This window comes from Lygodium microphyllum, unplaced genomic scaffold (genome assembly GCF_053477565.2).
Source record: "Lygodium microphyllum isolate KBCC unplaced genomic scaffold, Lygodium_microphyllum_v1.1.10 scaffold_36, whole genome shotgun sequence".
Lineage (NCBI taxonomy): Eukaryota > Viridiplantae > Streptophyta > Polypodiopsida > Schizaeales > Lygodiaceae > Lygodium > Lygodium microphyllum.
In genome coordinates, this window is record NW_028229519.1 from 1756764 (window position 1) to 1774910 (window position 18147).

Consider the following 18147-nt stretch of genomic DNA (forward strand, 5'->3'; position numbering starts at 1 on the left):
ATATTCTTATCAGCCATTCCATTATACATGACCAATAGATGCCTTAAAATAAGTTCTATTATAATGGCCTAATCCCACATAAAAGCATGAAAGTATGGAAACACTTTGTAAGATTGTGGAAAATGGATTTACATAGATGGTTTTGGATAAGATTATAAAAGATATGTTTTCACTTATTTGTGTTGTGCCCATTGCAAAACCAAACTCTCTTTCTCTTGCTCATGGTTTTTAGTGAGTGATGAAAGAGTAGCTTCATAGCTACGCTACCTAAAACATGCAAAGGCATGGGTACAAGCACACATAAAACCAGTGCCCATTCTGGCATGGTACAAGGCACCATTGATTGCACTTGCCCACCTCATGTGAAAGATAGGTAGTTCTTCAAGCTAACTTAATAATGTTTTTCCTAATGCATTTTTTTCCAATGTAATAATGTCATCCTTAATTACAAGTGCAGGATGAGTATGATATGGTGATGTGGCCACTCGAATAGAAATGGATATAACTCTTTGACTCTGAGTTTAGAAACTAAGTGGGGTGAGACATACTATAGTGTTAATGAAAATCTCATCAAGAAAACTCAATGCTTCCTTAGAGTTGCAGACCCTAGCCTCAGAGAGAAGTGGTATCAATAAGTTGCTACCTCTTTGTACTTGCCATTGATATATACTCAAAGTACATTGGTCTAGAATAACAATGTTTTTGTCAATGCAGAACGGTCGCATGCTTGGAGTAGGGCTCCAAGACAAGGGGTGTATTGACCGAGGAGAGAGTATACACAGTGCTAAACGAGGTAAATTGCGCAAGGATATTGAAGGCCATAGAGAGTTCTGACATGAAAATTTAAACGTTGATGGGCATGCTTGAATATATGTAATTCTTGTTTGTCTATATTGTATGCATCATAAGTTTGATGAATTGGTATGGCATAACTTTGATTCGAGTAGATGGAAATGCATTGTTTCGAAGTTTGGTAAGATAAGTGACCTTCTAGGCCATGTTGCAAGATGGTGGAAGGATATTGTTGTTGAGTTGGGAGGACTATTATGACATTCGAGTGGAACACGATTTGTTCTTCCAATACACAGAGGAGATGAGGAGAAAAAATAGAGAGCAAATGTTTCGCACTATCTTACATGATTTCAAGCCAGATGAAGATATAGTGTCAAGAGAAGTCATTGAAGTTGGCTGCATGGAGGCTTCTATAGAGGTAGTTCATAATATCCTTCTTTTATAGCATGTTTGTGGTGCTATCTTACCAATCCATTCCAGAAATGTAATTGTGACTTTGGAAGTCAAGTTCATGTATAGGAAAATGGAAAGGGAGGCTATACACACTCTACCAAGAGAATGCAAGGAGGACTGGGCAGACATGCAGAATGACCAATGCATTTTTTAGAACTACCAAATAGAGCAAGAGTGGGATGAGGAGGTATATTGAAGATGCCCTATTGTCCTTGACTATCCAAAAGGTGAATACCCCTCCAATAAGAAAGGTTTGTACTAAAAATACTCAAGGAAAGAACAAACACAAGAGACACAAGGTTCCAAAGGCATGATAAGTAAAATCAGTTGCTTTTTGTGGAAGAACAGAAGGTCTTGGATTTGAGGTGGTAGTGGACTTGGCTCATGTGCAGAAAGGTAAATAAATGATGCTCATGAATTTCACACATGTCGTGATTGTAGATTCCTAATTTCTTATATGAATACCACATATATTGTAGGTGGCATGCAATGTAGTAGGGCTTTTTGGAGCTCATTCTTGCAAACGTATATAAAAGAAGGGGATACCATTTTAGGTTGCAATGCAAGATGAGGTGGCGACCTTGCATCAGTAGTGCTGAATTCCAATAGATAAATTGCATGTTTGTATCGCTTTGCTAAAGATGGAAGATATCTAAGACAAAAGTTAACATGTTTATATAAATATATACAATATTTGACTGTAATGTAGTGCTCCTTTTTGTCATACCAATACATGGGTGCTCACATTTCCATGTGCTCATGTACAACTACCTTCCACAACCTAAAAATTATTTGTGTTTGATATGAATGGGGTGCTTCTACATAGGCAACCATGAAAGGTGAGAAGGATCGAAGCTTGCACACGAGCTATGGCGGGAGAGCAAGAGCAAGAAAGAGAGAGACAAGAAATGGGAACTCCAACAGTCACAATGTGTGACTGGGCCTTCCTTTATTTACTAGTCACTAAAAATGAATGTAAAGAATAAAGTGATGTGACGGGCGCCCGCCACCTGCAGTGTGATGTGGCGGGTACTGTCAGTGTAGTAATACACGGGGTGGTACGGCAGAGGCGCCTTTACCCCAACAACCTCCCACTTAAAGGCGAATCTGCCCCAGTGAGAGAGAAAAGAAAAGAAAAAGACAGTACAACTGTACATAGGTACAAGGGATGAGGAAAGGCAACATCTCATCCAACACCCATCAATCTCCTGAGGAAGGCAAAGCGCTCAGTAATGAGGCTTTTCGTGATCAGATCTACATGATTCTTGTCCGTGGAGATCTTGACAAGGTCAACAGACTTATCCTCCACGACACCACGTACAAAGTGATACCTCACCTCAATGTGTTTCGTCTTCGCATGGAAGACCGGATTCTTAGCCAACTGAATGGCACTCATAGAATCCGAATGCAGTGTAGGTATAGCATCAATCCCAAGGTCAGCAACTAGACGGCCTAGCCATATGGCCTCCTTGCAAGCCTTAGTGGCTGCAACATACTCGGCCTCAGTGGTAGACAAAGCCGTACACTTCTGAACCCTGGACATCCAAGAGACAGCACCTCCAGCATTGGTGAATACACAGCCAGAAGTGGACTTCCTACTATCTGCATGTCCTGCATAATCGGAGTCAGTGTACCCCACGACCCCTGTATCCTAGCTGCCATAGCAAATACACATATCTGTTGTGCCCTTCAGGTACCTCATGATACCCTTCACGGCATCCCAATGTTTCCTACCAGGTGTAGCCATATAGCGTGCCACAACACCAACTGCAAAGGCAATATCTGGACGAGTGGCTATCATGGCATACATCAAACTACCCACGGCTGAAGCATAAGGGATCTGGGCCATCTCGGCCCTCTGCTCATCTATTTGCGGACAATCGGCCTGTGATACCTTCACATAAGAAGGCAATGGACAGCCAATAGGCTTTACATCCTGCACGCGGAAGCGCTCAAGGACTTTATGAATATACTCCCTCTGTGACAAGTAGAGGAGTCCCTGATGCCTATTGCGTCTAATGCGCATACCAAGTATGTGAGAGGCCTGTCCCAAATCCTTCATCTCAAAGCTCTTCTTCAGCTGAGATTTAAGAGCATCTAGCTCATCATGAGCTTTCCCTGCTATCAGCATATCATCCACATAGAGTACCAAAATAAGCAATGAACCATCACGGGCTTTCTTCGTGTAAAGACACGGATCCATAGCACTCCTGCTGTAGCCCTGTGACTACATAAAGGCATCAAACTTATGATACCATTCCCTAGGTGCCTACTTCAAGCCATAAAGACTTTTCTTCAACTTGCACACTAGGTGCTCCCTGCCAGGTTCTGCAAAGCCCTTAGGTTGCTCCATATAGATCTCATCATGCAAGTCCCCATGTAAGAAAGCCGTCTTGACATCCATCTGATATAGATCTAAGTCAAGCTGAGCAACCAAAGCCAAGACCAAGCGCAGGGTGGTCATCTTAACCACAGGAGAAAAGACCTCATCAAAGTCTACACCATGCTCCTGCTTAAAACCCTTTGCTACCAATCTAGCCTTGTATGCCGGCTTGGGGTGTCTAGGGGTACTTTTTAGCTTGTACACCCACTTGCATGGCAAAGCCTTCTTGCCCTTAGGCAAGGCAACCAAATCCCAAGTCTCATTCTTATGCAAGGAGTCGATCTCAGACTGCATAGCCCTCTCCCAGGAGTGATTGTCACCCCTGCGCATAGCCTCATCATAAGTGAAAGGCTTTCCTGCATCTGTAAGCAAAATATAATGCATAGAGGGCTGAAATCTATCAGGTGGATGTCTGTCTCTAGCAGACCGTCTCACTGCAGGCTGTGTTGCTTGCCCAGCTGCCTATCCAACACCCTGACCATGAGCATCTGCTGCAGCTGTAGGCTGTCCAACTGGTTGTGCAAGAGCTCTAGGCTCCTCTTGAAAGATCACTCTGCGGATCTCAACCACTTTCTCAGGCTGCCTGTGCATCTTGTCTTCATGGAAGATTACATCATGGCTGCGTACTATTTTTCGCGCCTGCAGATCCCATAGGCGATAGCCCATCTCTCCTGAATCACCATAACCAAGAAAGATGCATTTAATGCTATTTGGATCCAACTTACTTCTCTTGTCCTTGGGCACATGGCAGAATGCCTCACATCCAAAGACATGGAGATGCGCATAAGAGGGTGGCTTACCAGCCCAAACTTCCTCTGCAACCTGGAAATCCAATCCACTAGAAGGCGATCGGTTTATGACATGCACTGCCGTACTAACTGCCTCAGCCGAAAAGCTCTGTGGTAGGCCTGCATGGCTAAGCATAGAGCGGACACACTCCTGAATAGTCCTGCTCATGCGCTCAGCCAAACCATTCTGGGCGGGGTTGTAAGGGGCGGTCAACTGACGCTTAATACCCCTGTCATCACAAAACTGCTCAAAAGCACGTGAGACATATTCTCCCCCATTGTTAGTCCTAAGGCATTTCAGCCTATACCCAGTCTGGTTCTCAACAAGAGCAAGCCAACGCTGAAAGACTGCCAAGACATCAGACTTTTGCTTTATGGGATAAGCCCACACTTTCCTAGAAAAATCATCAATGAAGGTAACAAAGTACTTCGCGCCACCCATAGACATGCACGGCATGGGCCCACAAACATCTGAATGCACCAAAGCCAAGGGCTCACTCATGCATGGCCTACCCAATTTCTTATGCATAGACCTATTCTGCTTACCATAAAGACAATGATCACATGAGTCAAAACGTGCATAGTCCAAAGGCTGAAGATACTGCAAACCAGATAACATTTTCATTTCCTTCAAAGACATATGCCCCAAACGGGCATGCCAAAGTGATACATGTGGGATAGAACCCACTGCCAAAACATGGTCTACAGAAGACCCAAATACAACAAGAGGATAGAGGCTGCCAGCCTTGGCACCTCTAGCAAGCATAAGTCTGCCTCTGGTAATCTTCCAGGCAGAATCCCCAAAACAGACATGAAACCCTGCATCATCCAACTGTCCTGCAGACATAAGACTACGCGTAAGTGCAGGTATATGACGTATATCTTTGAGCAAAAAGGAACTACTAGTGGAAAACTGCAACTGAATATCTCCACAGCCCACAATATCAAGATACATGTCATCTCCAAGTCTGACTGATCCAGATACAGTATGGTAAGAGTGAAACTACTCACGGTAAGGCGTCACATGGAAGGACACACCTGAATCCAATAACCAGCACTGTGCATACATACTAGGTGTCTCAGTCAAGTGTGAGGCATTAGAAGAACTAACTGCAAGTATGAACTCATCACTACCATCGGAATCCTCGGTCTGTGTGACATTAATTTCTTCAATCTTGACGCTGGACTTCGCAGGTACTATGCTGCGATCAGAGGACTTCTCCTGCACTTTCTCTTTCCCCTTATCCTTGTGCTTCTCATTGCGCAACTCATGACACTGTGGTCTGATATGGCCATTTTTTCCACAATGATGACAAGTGATATTAGCGTTGCGCCCACGTGACTTATTACGTGACTTTCCATGAGATTTAGACCGACCCTTCTGAGAGTCACGGCCACGGCCATTCCCACGTTCATTCCTGTCATTCCTGCCTCTAACTGTCAAAGCATGTGAAACACAAGAGGCATCCAAGTTTTTGCGATTAACCTCTTCCTGCAGAAGAGCACTCTCAACATCATTCAGTTTCAGAGTAGCACTAGAGGCACATAGGGCAGTGCGGAATACATCCCATGACTCATTCAGAGTCCCAAGCAAGAAAAGAGGAGTTACTTTCTCTCCAAAGGTGATATCCTGCGAAGTCAGGTTCTTCAGTATAGCATGGAATTGGCTCAAGTGAGCAGACACCGCACATTATCCTTCATGCGCAGATCCATAAGCTGCTTCAACCAGTACATTTGACTCACCAAACTTTTCTTATCATAAAGATTCTTGATCTTATTCCATAGATCCCATGCACTCTGTGCTTCCTCAAATACATTATAATGTACATATTCAGTGAGAACAATACAATCGTGGACTTGCATAGCTCATCAAGTTTAAGCCAATCATCATTGTCCATAGTTTCAGGCTGCTCCCCACTCAACCGAAGTGGCTTAATCTGAGATTTCTGCACCAAGACCTATCAAATTTGACTCTTCCAATAAGAGTAGTTGGTACCATCCAACTTTGTGATGTTAAATATGGCATTATCAGTTGAAGAGGACGCCATAATGCAGGCTGGAAATGCACAGACAATGTAAAACTGCTGGCTATTTTACTGTAGAAAACGCCTAAAATCCACTGAAATGAGCTCCAAATGGCGAGAAAAGTGTGCCAAAAGATGCTGCCCACTTAGTACTAGGTGTGAGAGCGGAATTTAGGTGACGATAAGTGCTTAAAAATAGCTAAAAATTATGAATATCAAGGGAAAAATATTCAATGTCAAAGGCGGTGGCTCGATCTAGGACGATTTTAAGCGTCAAAGTGCTTTAAAGGTGCCCGAGCGACACTTGTTGATTTTTCATAAATTTTCAGACAGTCGTGCGGGTTGGCAAGAGTTACTGACCAATGCGGGATGCCAAGCCGGACGCCTAGGATTTTTCAGAGCTCAATTCGGAGTCCGGACGGGGAAATGGCCACAAAATGGTCAAGATATGAAAAGGTGGACACTTGGGAGGCCAAATTTGAGCATGCCTTTTGAGTTTGGAACCCCCCCCCCCCCCCCCACCCCGCCCAAAAATTTTATGCACCTTATGAAGCAAAAAACGTGGAGAGAGAATGAAGAGGGATGAAAAAACGTGATCAACAGAGGGCGCCATTTTTTTCGCCATGGATGGAGAGAGGGCATCATGGATGTTACAAACACCCTGCCTAATGGATTATGGGGCTTCATTCCCTCTTGTCTGTGGATCTTATCGCCGCCTCTCGCCCGTCAAATGATGCTCTCTTTGAAGATCTCTGATTTCAGTCTTTCTCTCTCCTCCCTCTCTCTCTTCTAAGAGGGAATTCATGTGGGAAGAAGAAGGAAGAAGAAAGAATGATAGAGGCTTGTCCGGCATGGATCGGATTGCTCCACGGGCTGGAAATGGTGATTTGTGATTGTGCTGGACATGAAGTGCTGCTGATTTCCAAATTTGCAGCCATGGACATGAAACCCGAAACACGCAAATAAGCGGTAATTCAATTTTTTCAAAGGAAATTTGAGATTTCATGGATTTTGATTGATAAAATGTTGTTCATGTGGGCTAAAAATTATTTATATTGTTGTTTTCCATGAGTACTTGCTGATCATAATCAAAAAATCAGAAAAATATGCATCTCGTGGCTCAAAATAATACACTAAAACACGTAAAATATGGAAAATCAAGGGAAAATGATATTTTTGGGTATAAAAATGGAAAAATGAATAAGAACACCAACTAAATTTTCATTTTTGCTGCAAGAAGGAACTAAGGGCCACAGCCCATAACCTATTTTGAATTTTTGGTAATAAAATAATGTAAAAAATAAGGAAAAATACAAGGAAAATAGAGAAAAATCACTAAAATAGGAGAAAAATGCATTTTGGGTGCGGAAAATTAATGAAAATTAAGAGCAATGTTTGTGAATGTTTGTGGGGACTGAAGCATGAGGATTTGCCTCAGTTCAACCCCACCTTCTTGTTCTAGTGTGTTTTTCCCGCTTTCTACACATAAAATGATGGCAAAATACCCTATAAATCTATACAACAATGCAACATTTGATTGATGGGAGGGTAGAGTAGTTGAAATATGTCTAAATGCCGTGTGGGATGATGGAAAAGTTGCTGATTTCTATGCATAGCATTTAGGACGGATAATAATTATGAAATAAGAGCCTAGTAGCACGAGGGTTTCCTCGGTGCTAGGTCTGTGCAACGCCGCATAAGAACGGTAATTGGAAGTCATTGAAAGGATGTTTTCCCCATGTGCACAATATTGATTTCATCACTGTTTGAGCACTTGGCATCCACAATATGCATAAATCATGGAAATATTTAAAGGTATCAGAAATCTTGGATGCACAACAATTGTTTTCATTAGGACCTTGACCTACGTTGAGTGAGAGACAGGACACCCTAAGCCATAAGCTAGTCGTGGGGTCTAGGGAAAAGAGAAGTAAGGACAATGGTACATTCCTGTATACGATTAAATGGTGCCTTGAGCGACTTTTGTGCGATGTGTCTATTTGTTGAGCGACGCACTGAGGGGCCAATCCCCAAGGTGTAGGAGAGTCGCAGAGGGTTGACGGCATACAGCCGTAGGAGGAACCCCATGTGTATGTGATTCGAGCCTTTTGGCTATGTGAAAGGGACTCCCTCTGAGGAGTAATATTGGGTTAGGATCAGTTGGACTACAACGTATTACAAATGCAATGTTGAGGAAGGTGAAGATGTTGATAGAAGCTCCTGGCCGCGAGGCCGAGGGGTTGTCTTGTGCATAGTGACGAGGCCCGGCTAGTGCATGAGCTAGTGCAGGCCCGTTTTTAGGTCCATCAGTGGTGCATCTGCCAGGAGCTGCTTAAAAGTGGCGGTCCTCGAATCCTGGTTTTCTAGGGACCAACTAGCAGTTTATGCCAAAGGAGACTGAGATTGATCAGTTATTTATTGATAAGCATAGTCTAGCAGAAATCCAAAAGCAAGAAAGAGACGAAAGAGCTAGGCGACGTGCTGAAATTTTTAGGAGATATTCCCCTAAGCGTAGCGGTACTGAACCCTTACGAGGGAGGGGATCTAATGGTCTTGGGGCCACAAGCAGTAAGTTGGGAGAAGGTGGAAGCTCTAGTGCTCCCCTTTCTGCCATAATCCAGTCCACATCAATTGCGGGAGGTGTAACCCCACCGGCCCCTATTCCTAGTGCAAATCCAATCCTCGTCATGGCGCAGCCTATTGCAATTTCAACAGGAACGACGGATTTGCCGGCTCTAGGTTACCCGCTACCCATTTTTAATGGGCTAGTTGAGGAAGATGCGGAACTCCACATTAGGGAGTTTCAAAAGCTGATGTTCAACTGCCGCATTCAAGAAGAAGGACATTTAATGATGTTCTTCAATATGACTCTCAAAGGAAGAGCCGCTATATGGTATCATGGTTTAGAAGCCGGAACCATATTGAATATTGATGCATTTTATGGAGCTTTTCGAAGGGAGTTTGCCCCCGAAAGGGGTGGGCAATATTGGTTGCGTGTACTCAACGTGACCCGCCAAGAACCACACGAGGATATTCGTGCTTATGCGAAGAAAATAAAAGAGGTTTTCCGTAAGTTGGACACCTCTATTCCCATCCCCGCAGCTGCCCAATTGCAATATTTCCTACATGGTTTGGACTTTAATATCCAATTGCAGTTGAGTAGTGTCCCCTCTGGGGATATAGATACTGCCATTACACAAGCACAAGAGGTGGAATCCCGACTACAAGCAGCCTATGCTTCTCGAGGCAATTCAAATATGGGTTTAATATTGGGAAACAATATGGCAATGGCCAATGGCAGTAGTGGTCAAGGGATAGCGATGGCTAACCCTAATGGGAGAGGGAACATGATACAGAATGTGCCTTTATTACCAGCTCCCCCTAGCATGTCGATGCCTACGGGCAGTCAAATGGCTTCAAGTGGTGGAGGCCAGGCGGTCAATTCTAACACCATGCCTGTGGTTCAACAACCTGTGCCTAATCGAATTGTTAGGCCGATGGAACGACATGGTAATGACCAAGGCTATGAGTCGAGTTCTTCCAATATTCTTGGCGAGGTTAAGGACATGATGAAGCATTATACCGACATGATTACGGAGCAGTATCGACAAATAGCCGTTGATGTCAACTTCCTTAAAAAACAACAAAATTTGATAGGAAGTAGATACCCAGAGGAGGGTGCACCTTCGAGGTTTTGTTGCAAATGGTGTGGTGGACAGCACTATCCAAGAAATTGCCCAAATGTTAAGTGTGACATTTGTGGAAAATCCGGCCATTTAGCAGCTACTTGCTGGAGTAAGATTAGTTCCCTCCAGCGTGGTAGTCGGCAACCAGGGCCTGTTAATCATCGTGCCCAAGGAAATGATTCCTAGCGAGAAGATGGGCCTAAACAAATACTTCAACGACCAAAGACTACATTGGAGGAGCTACCAAGTGGTAGTGGGGTTAGTTTGATTGAGGCTGTATGCGTGAACGATGCTGAAACCTCTAATCTGCGAGCTGTTCTTACAAGAGGTCAAAAGGGTAGAGAAGCCGACAAGGATAAGCCTGTCGACGGAAACCCTAAACAAGGCGACAAAGGAACGCAAGTTTTGGATCCTTCCATGGAAGGGGGACCTTTGAAGCCCGTGGAAAGTAAAGCGGTAAGGAACCACCAAAGAAGAAGGTGAAAGTTAAAAAGGAGGCATTGAAGCCAGTTCAGCGACCTAAAGAGCGTGAAAAGCGAGCTCTATCAAACTATCATGAATTCGATTTGGCGAGCTCTCTTTGCGAAGTCAAGCCAGCTGTGAATCTTTTACAGCTTATTAAGCTTTCCCTAGGAGTACGTAAGGAATTTAGAAATATTCTACGTACCGGGTATATCGTAGAACCTTTGGGTATTGCGCGAGTTGGTGATGACTGGTTCGAGCATGCTGAGAAGCATTGCCCAAGGGTTGCAGCCTATGTCGATGGGATATTAGTAGACTATGCCATTGTCGACACGTGATCATCTGTTAACATTATGAGTTCTGAACTGATGGAACGGTTGGGTCTTGCGATCCAGAAAGATACCTCCACAATTCTCAGAATGGAAGATGATAGTTTGAGACAGCCGGAAGGCTGCATTACTAAGGTCCATGTCATTGTTGCAAATGTAGAATGCATGTTGGACTTTAGGGTGATTTGTTTTGTAGGCCGTCCAAGTTACCAAGTATTACTCGGACGACCTTGGATCTTGCAAGCGGACTGCCAAGTGGATATACCCGTCGGTCGGCTAATATTCGGCAGAGGTTCCCAGCGTGTGGTGGTTGATGCTTATCCTGAGTCCCACAGAGTGAGAGAGCTCCTCTATCTTCTACAGAATTGGAGACATTAGAAGATTTATCTACCAGTGAGACATCATCGAGTGATGAGTCCAAAGAGGGATCCACCATAGAAGACATCTATCACATCAATTTGAATGAGCCGATAGAGGGCCAAGATCGTATAAGAGATGCAGATGTTATCGAGCTAGACCTTGGTACGCCTGATGATTCGCGGCCAATCAAATTAGGTTCTATGCTCAGCTCAGCAGAAAGGGAGGACTATGTGGCCTTGATCCAGGAATTCCGTGATATCTTTGCCTGGAGTTATGATGAGTTGAGAGGCATCCCTCCTAGTCTTGCTGTTCATACAATTCCGTTGAAAGAGGGCAGTCGTCCTGTACGGCAAAAAGTAAGGCGTATGCCTTTCGAATTGAGGGACGGCCTGTTTGAAGAGTTACAGAAGCTTCGAAAAGCGGGTTTGATTTTTCCTGTGCAACACACGGAACGGTGTTCGCCGGTTGTGATTAGAAAGAAGAATAATAATCAAATCCGTTTATGTGTAGACTTTAGGGAGCTGAATAAGCAGACTGTTAAGGACTACTACCCGTTGCCATTTATTGACCAGATTTTGGATCAATTAGCGGGTAGGGAGATATATTCGTTTATGGATTGCTTTGCAGGATACAACCAAATGGCAATTGCAGAAGAGGATAAGTTGAAAACAACTTTTATCACTGTATTTGGTACTTTTGCGTACCATGTGATGGCCTTTGGTTTATGCAATGCGCCTGGTTCGTGGCAATGAACAGCAGATAAGACATTCGGTGACATATCCCCTGAAGAGTTGAAGGTGTTTATTGATGACTTAGGGGCCGCTACCGTGAGAGAAAGGCAGTTGATCATTCTAAGAAAATGCTTTGAGTGCTGTAGACAATTTTGCATCACCCTAAATCCACGGAAGTGTGTTTTTGGAGTACCTTATGGGCTATTGCTGGGTCATGTGGTCAGTTCGGTAGGAATTGCGACAGACCCCGAGAAGGTTAAAGTTATAGTTGCCATGGGTCCACCACGCACTCCGAAGGAAGTTCATAGCTTTCTGTCTTCGGTTGGTTACTACCGTAGATTCATCAACGCCTTAGCAGAAAGAACGTTGCCGCTTACAAATTTATTGTCCTTTAGCTGTTCGTTTGTATGGGGTGACCCTTGTAAGGTAGCATTCGAGGATGTGAAACAAGAGCTAGCAAGAGCGCCTGTTTTAAAAGCACCTAAAAGAGGTGAGGTGTTTTATATATTTTCAGCAGCCACTATGTATAGTATCAGCTACTGTTTAGCCCAAATTTGGGAAGAGAAGTGGTACCACCCGATTGCTTTTGCTAGTCGGAAGCTGGGGATATTCGAAATCAATTATAGTTACATGGAGAAATTGTGTCTAGCAATGGTCTTTGGGACCAAGAAATTCAGGCATTATATCCTCTATGAGAAAGTCGTGCTCTATACGAAGGCGGAGGGACTTCGACTATTGATGAATAAGCTACAACCACTCGATCGTCTAGCAAAGTGGTTGATCACTTTGCAGGAATTTGATTACGAAATCAGGAGTAAGCCACCAAGGTTGCAAGGCATCGTGGAATGTCTTGTGGACTTTGGGGAGCCGAAAGAATCTGTAGCTGAAGGTAGTGACATGGAGTTGTTGTTTAAAATAGATACGGCATCTATTCCCTCCTGGTATGCTGCAATAACGCATTATTTATCAACGGGAGAGGCGGGATCTGAACTATCTAAAGCTAAGAGAAGGAAAATTAAGCAGCAAGCGTTAAAGTTTGCTTTGATTGCAGGTACATTATATCGGCAAGGGGTTGATGACATCTATCGCCGGTGTGTGATGCCTGACGAGGTGCCATTCATTTTGGAAGAGTGCCATGATTCTGCTTGCGGTGGCCATTTTGCTGGACGGCTTACATCACAAAAGGCTTTAAGAGCAGGTTATTGGTGGCCTGCCATCTTCCAGGATGCGTTTGCGTATGTTAAGAGATGCGATATTTGCCAACGACATGATAGTCGAGAGAATAGGAAGCGACCACTCACCCCTATTATGGCGATACTTCCATTTGAGAAGTGGGGAATAGACTTTGTGGGTCCTATTACTCCGTCATCGACTACACAAAAGAGGTACATAATTGTAGCAACTGACTACTTCACAAAGTGGTCAGAAGCACGTGCAACAAGGAAAGATGATGCTAAAGAAACTGCTAGTTTCCTGTTAGAGCAGATAATATGCTGGTTTGGTCCGCCGAAAGAATTAGTGTCGGACCGCGGAACTCATTTCCTGAATAAGGTGATTAAAGGTTTGACAGAGATGTGGCAAATCAAGCATAACAAGACAACCCCATATAATCCGCAAGCCAATGGGCACTAACAAGCAGCTTGTGGGCATCCTGTCCAAAATTGTGTCGGAAAAGAAATGGGATTGGGATAAAAAGTTATATGTGGCATTGTGGGCCTATAATACGACTTTCAAACGAGCCACTGGCCATACCCCATTCAAGTTAGTATATGGGGAGGAGTGTGTCTTGCCTTTAGAAATTGAGCTGCCGACTATTCGGTTTGCCATCAATCATTCTTTGAGCGATGAAGACGCACTTTTTGAGCGCTTGACGACACTGGCACATTTAGATGAGCTTAAGCTGCATAGCTTATTGCACCAAGAAGTGGCGAAGCGCCGAATGAAGCAGCTACATGACCTCAAAGCCAAGAAATACACCTTCAAGAAAGGACAGCTTGTTCTGTATTATGATGCACGATGTGAATTATTTCCAGGCAAGCTAGAGCCCAAATGGGACGGGCCCTATAGGATCATTAGAATAGGAAAGAATAAATCCACAATCTTGTTAGCTGACCTTGAGGGGCTAGAATTTAAAAATAAGGTTAATCTTAATAAGATTAAACCTTATTACTTTTGATTGCACTAATGCTATGACTGCCTTGCAGGTCTAGGCGAGATCGATCAAACATCTGCAAGGAAATCGTGATAGAGGTTGATGGGTCGTCTGATCCCTTATTTGGAACACCCATATTTAGAACAGAGGTATCATCAGGGAAAGCTCATTTGGTGGAGCAAAGGATACAAGGTGATTGAGCAAGAAGGCGGGGCATTTATTTGGGAGATCAAGGTCTTCTGCCATCACTGCCTACAAATTTTGACGAGCATCCCTGTTGAATTCAATGATGATGGAGGGATGGAGCCTACAGTCCACCCATTGAATATGCTAAATTTCGATTACCATAATTACGAGTAGAGTTCAGGATGGCGGGATATGCAAACCCTTTATGGACGTACACCTTGTACTTTGATGGGGCGTCCAGGGGTGCATGCAGAAAAGGAAGTGTAGGAGTTGTCATCCGTGACCCCCGACGACGCATTGTCATGAAGTTAACTGCTTATCTCGGGGCGAATTTTACCAATAATATGGCAGAATACAAAGCCCTGATTATGGGTTTGAATATTGCCAAGAAGGGTGGTATCCGCCAGTTGTTGGTGAAAGGGGACTCTCAGTTGGTTTTAAATCAACTCAATGGGACGTACATGGTACGAAACCCCATCCTTTGTATGTACCATCATACTGCCATAGCCCTGCTAGACGAATTCGATAGATTGTCTTTTCAGCTGATTCCACGGAATTGGAATCAGTTTGCCAATTCTTTGGCTAATTTTGTGTATGAAGAAGACCTCTTCTTTAATTGTGGCCCGTGTCCCGATATATCTATTGATGGTGAGACAGGACCCGGTCGTTTGTGGGGTATGCTTTCTGAACATGCCCTCTTTGGCAGACGATGGTTGATTTGGGTGATGCAGAGGGTAAGCAAGACTCATCTGCCTTTATTATCTTGGACCCACAGACTGATTCGACGACATGTGATGCGAACACCTCTTGCAATATACGCAGGAGGGATAGGTCATAATTTAATGCACTTAGTTTAGGGCTACAAGCCCTGTTCCCCCAGGAATGGTATGCTTTGATGTCTATCATGGTTGTTTCCAGGAGGATGTTATGCGTAGTATTGTTTGATTTCGTTAGGCCAAGAGGGCCGATTCAGTTTTGTAGCAAAGTCATGTCTGGTTTCATTAGGCCATAGGGTCATTTGCCTGTCTAGTGCAGGTGCGTTTAATTGGGTTTTTGTTTTAAGTGCTGTGCTAGACAGGTTTGAAGGCAAGCTTGGAGGGAGCCTTTGTCACGGCATCGATGGAAGCTTCTTGTGGCCAATCTAGGTGATACCTCTCCTTTACGAGTACCTTTCTTTCCTGTTATATGTGTACTTGTACTTGTCGAGGGGATACATTTTGTTGGGGACCGGCGACCAAGACATGAAGTCCCAGGTTTAGGCTAAGTATGTTTGAGGGAGGTTGGAGTAGTCATTGCCTCCTGTAAAGACATTGTCCGACATCGAAAGACCTGTTTTAGAAGGACGTCCTAGTGGCCCTGTTCTACTAACCCGCTAGGCAGCCGTTCTAGGAGTTCTTGTTAGTAGTGAGGCAGTTAGAGAAGCCTGCCAGAAGATAATAATGATGATGCCCAGAAACTCTGTACATCCTAAAAGATGAATATAAATACGAAGGTGTGTAAAAAGGGGTTCTAACCCCTATCAAAGAAAAGAAAAGAAATGAAAATATATAAGCAGTTGATCATTGCCCTGCGACGGCCTGGTAGGTTCCTGGGGACGAATCAGACCCGGGGCCGATACATTGTCTTCCTAGGGGTGGCTTCTTGCTGGAAAAAAATGACAAAACAAGGAAGGTTGGAGTGAAAATAAAAGTGAGCGTTAAAAAAGGATTAAGTGTCGCCTTGCGAGGGCTTGGTAGGTTCTTGGGTACCGAGACAGGTCCTGAGGCCGATGCCCTGTTCTCCTTGGGTCACTACGCTCAGCTCCCTCCTTTTTACATGCCCAAGTATATTGATCAAATAAAAATCCTCACAGAAGAACTGTACTGAAAGAAAATACTCTTTGATCAGGCTATAGGAGTCCTCGCCTTGTAGGAGCTCCTAGTTGTGTTGTCTTTAGTTGGTAAGTAGTGCAGACTACCACTTAGGGCAACCTCTTTGATAGGTTTTTTTTAGTTTGGCTGTGTTGGAGCAGCTGGTTCGTGACTCACTTCGGATCTTCTATTAGATGATGCTAGGCCTACTCCTTGTGGATGTCATGCCTTGGTTCTGTCCAGGGGTAGGGGGAGCATTGTGCTGAGTTTTATTATCTATTTTTTTTGTATCAGTTTGATGCTTCTTTGGTTGTTTATGTGCACATATGTTCGTGGATTCGACGGGCTGAGTCGCCCTATCCCGTGGTCGCCAATGAGAGCGGAATTTAGGTGACGATAAGTGCTTAAAAATAGCTAAAAATTATGAATATAAAGGGAAATATATTCAATGTCAAAGGCGGCGGCTTGATCTAGGACGATTTTAAGCGTCAAAGTGCTTTAAAGGTGCCCGAGCGACACTTGTTGATTTTTCATAATTTTTCAGACAGTCATGCGGGTTGGCAAGAGTTACTGACCAATGCGGGATGCCAAGCCAGACACCTAGGATTTTTCAAAGCTCAATTCGGAGTCCGGACGGGGAAATGGCCACAAAATGGTCAAGATATGAAAAGGTGGACACTTGGGAGGCAAAATTTGGTGCGCAGATCGGTCGCAGATAGCTCACGTGGTGAATCCCGGAAGGTCCCCAAGAACAAAGTACTCTACCTTTTTGCACAAAAAACCATGTAAAAGCATGCACGACAAGAGGCAAGAGACAAATTGGGTTCAATCTCCCCCATGCCTTGTGTGAGCGCTTCACAAAGCATGTATTTAATGTATATTTCCAATCTTCATGCTCAATAATAGCCCAATTACAAAAATATGACAAGCTTTTAGCTTTTGAGTTTACTTTCTACAAAAATAGGAAAATAAAGCTAATGGACGGTGCCCATAGAGTCTGGCACGCCCAATCTTAATGTCCAAATAGAAATAACATATCCGGGCGCATAAGCGCATACAAAATAATAATCAATAATCAATGTCTCTATAGACATAACAAAATATAGGCGTGGCGCCTATCAAAATATAGTCCAAATGTCGAATACCCGCTAAAATCCAATGCTTTCCTCCGCCACTGCTGCTATCTCTACACATCAATTGAAGCGTTCACAATCGTTAGTAAAATAATACAATTAAACCGACAAAAGTGAATACCTAGCAGTCTTCAGCTACATAAATAAATCAAATGGTTAGAAATAAATCCTAACCTTAATTTATTACGAGTGCACACTCTAAACTCATAAACGTTTATTAATTTAATATGCATTTTGCGGGATCGCCCGCTATGGAATCACCCATGCACACATTAAATTAATGAAACGCCCGAAAAGGACAGGCGTCCCCATCAACTTCTCGCACAAAGAATCCTCTTTGTGTATGAGCCCCGGTCATCTAAGTTTACGGAATCCACCGTAAAACCTCACGGAATCCACCGTGGAATATGCCTCCTAGCATCATACCCCCGGGGTGGGATAGCAATTGACCTCAATTGCTATTAGCTCAATGTGGAGCTAACAGAGTGGGGAATGCATTTAAGTCTCTAGCGTGCATCCATTGTGCTTCCTCTACAGGATGGTTCTTAAATTTTACTAGATATCTAGAATACCTTCGGCCAGTTCTAGTGGTCATGTAGTCAGTGTCTATGATGGCTTCTGGTTCAAGTATTTCAGTCTCTTCTTCTAGTAAAGGTGGGTTTTCATAAACAGGGTGGATAGGTAATTGGCCTCTAAATGGTCTCAATAAACTAATGTGAAATGTATTATGAATTTTCCAATGAGATGGCAATTCTAACTTGAAGGCATTGTCATTAATCTTATGAATAATTCTAAATGGTCCATAGAATCTAGGAGCT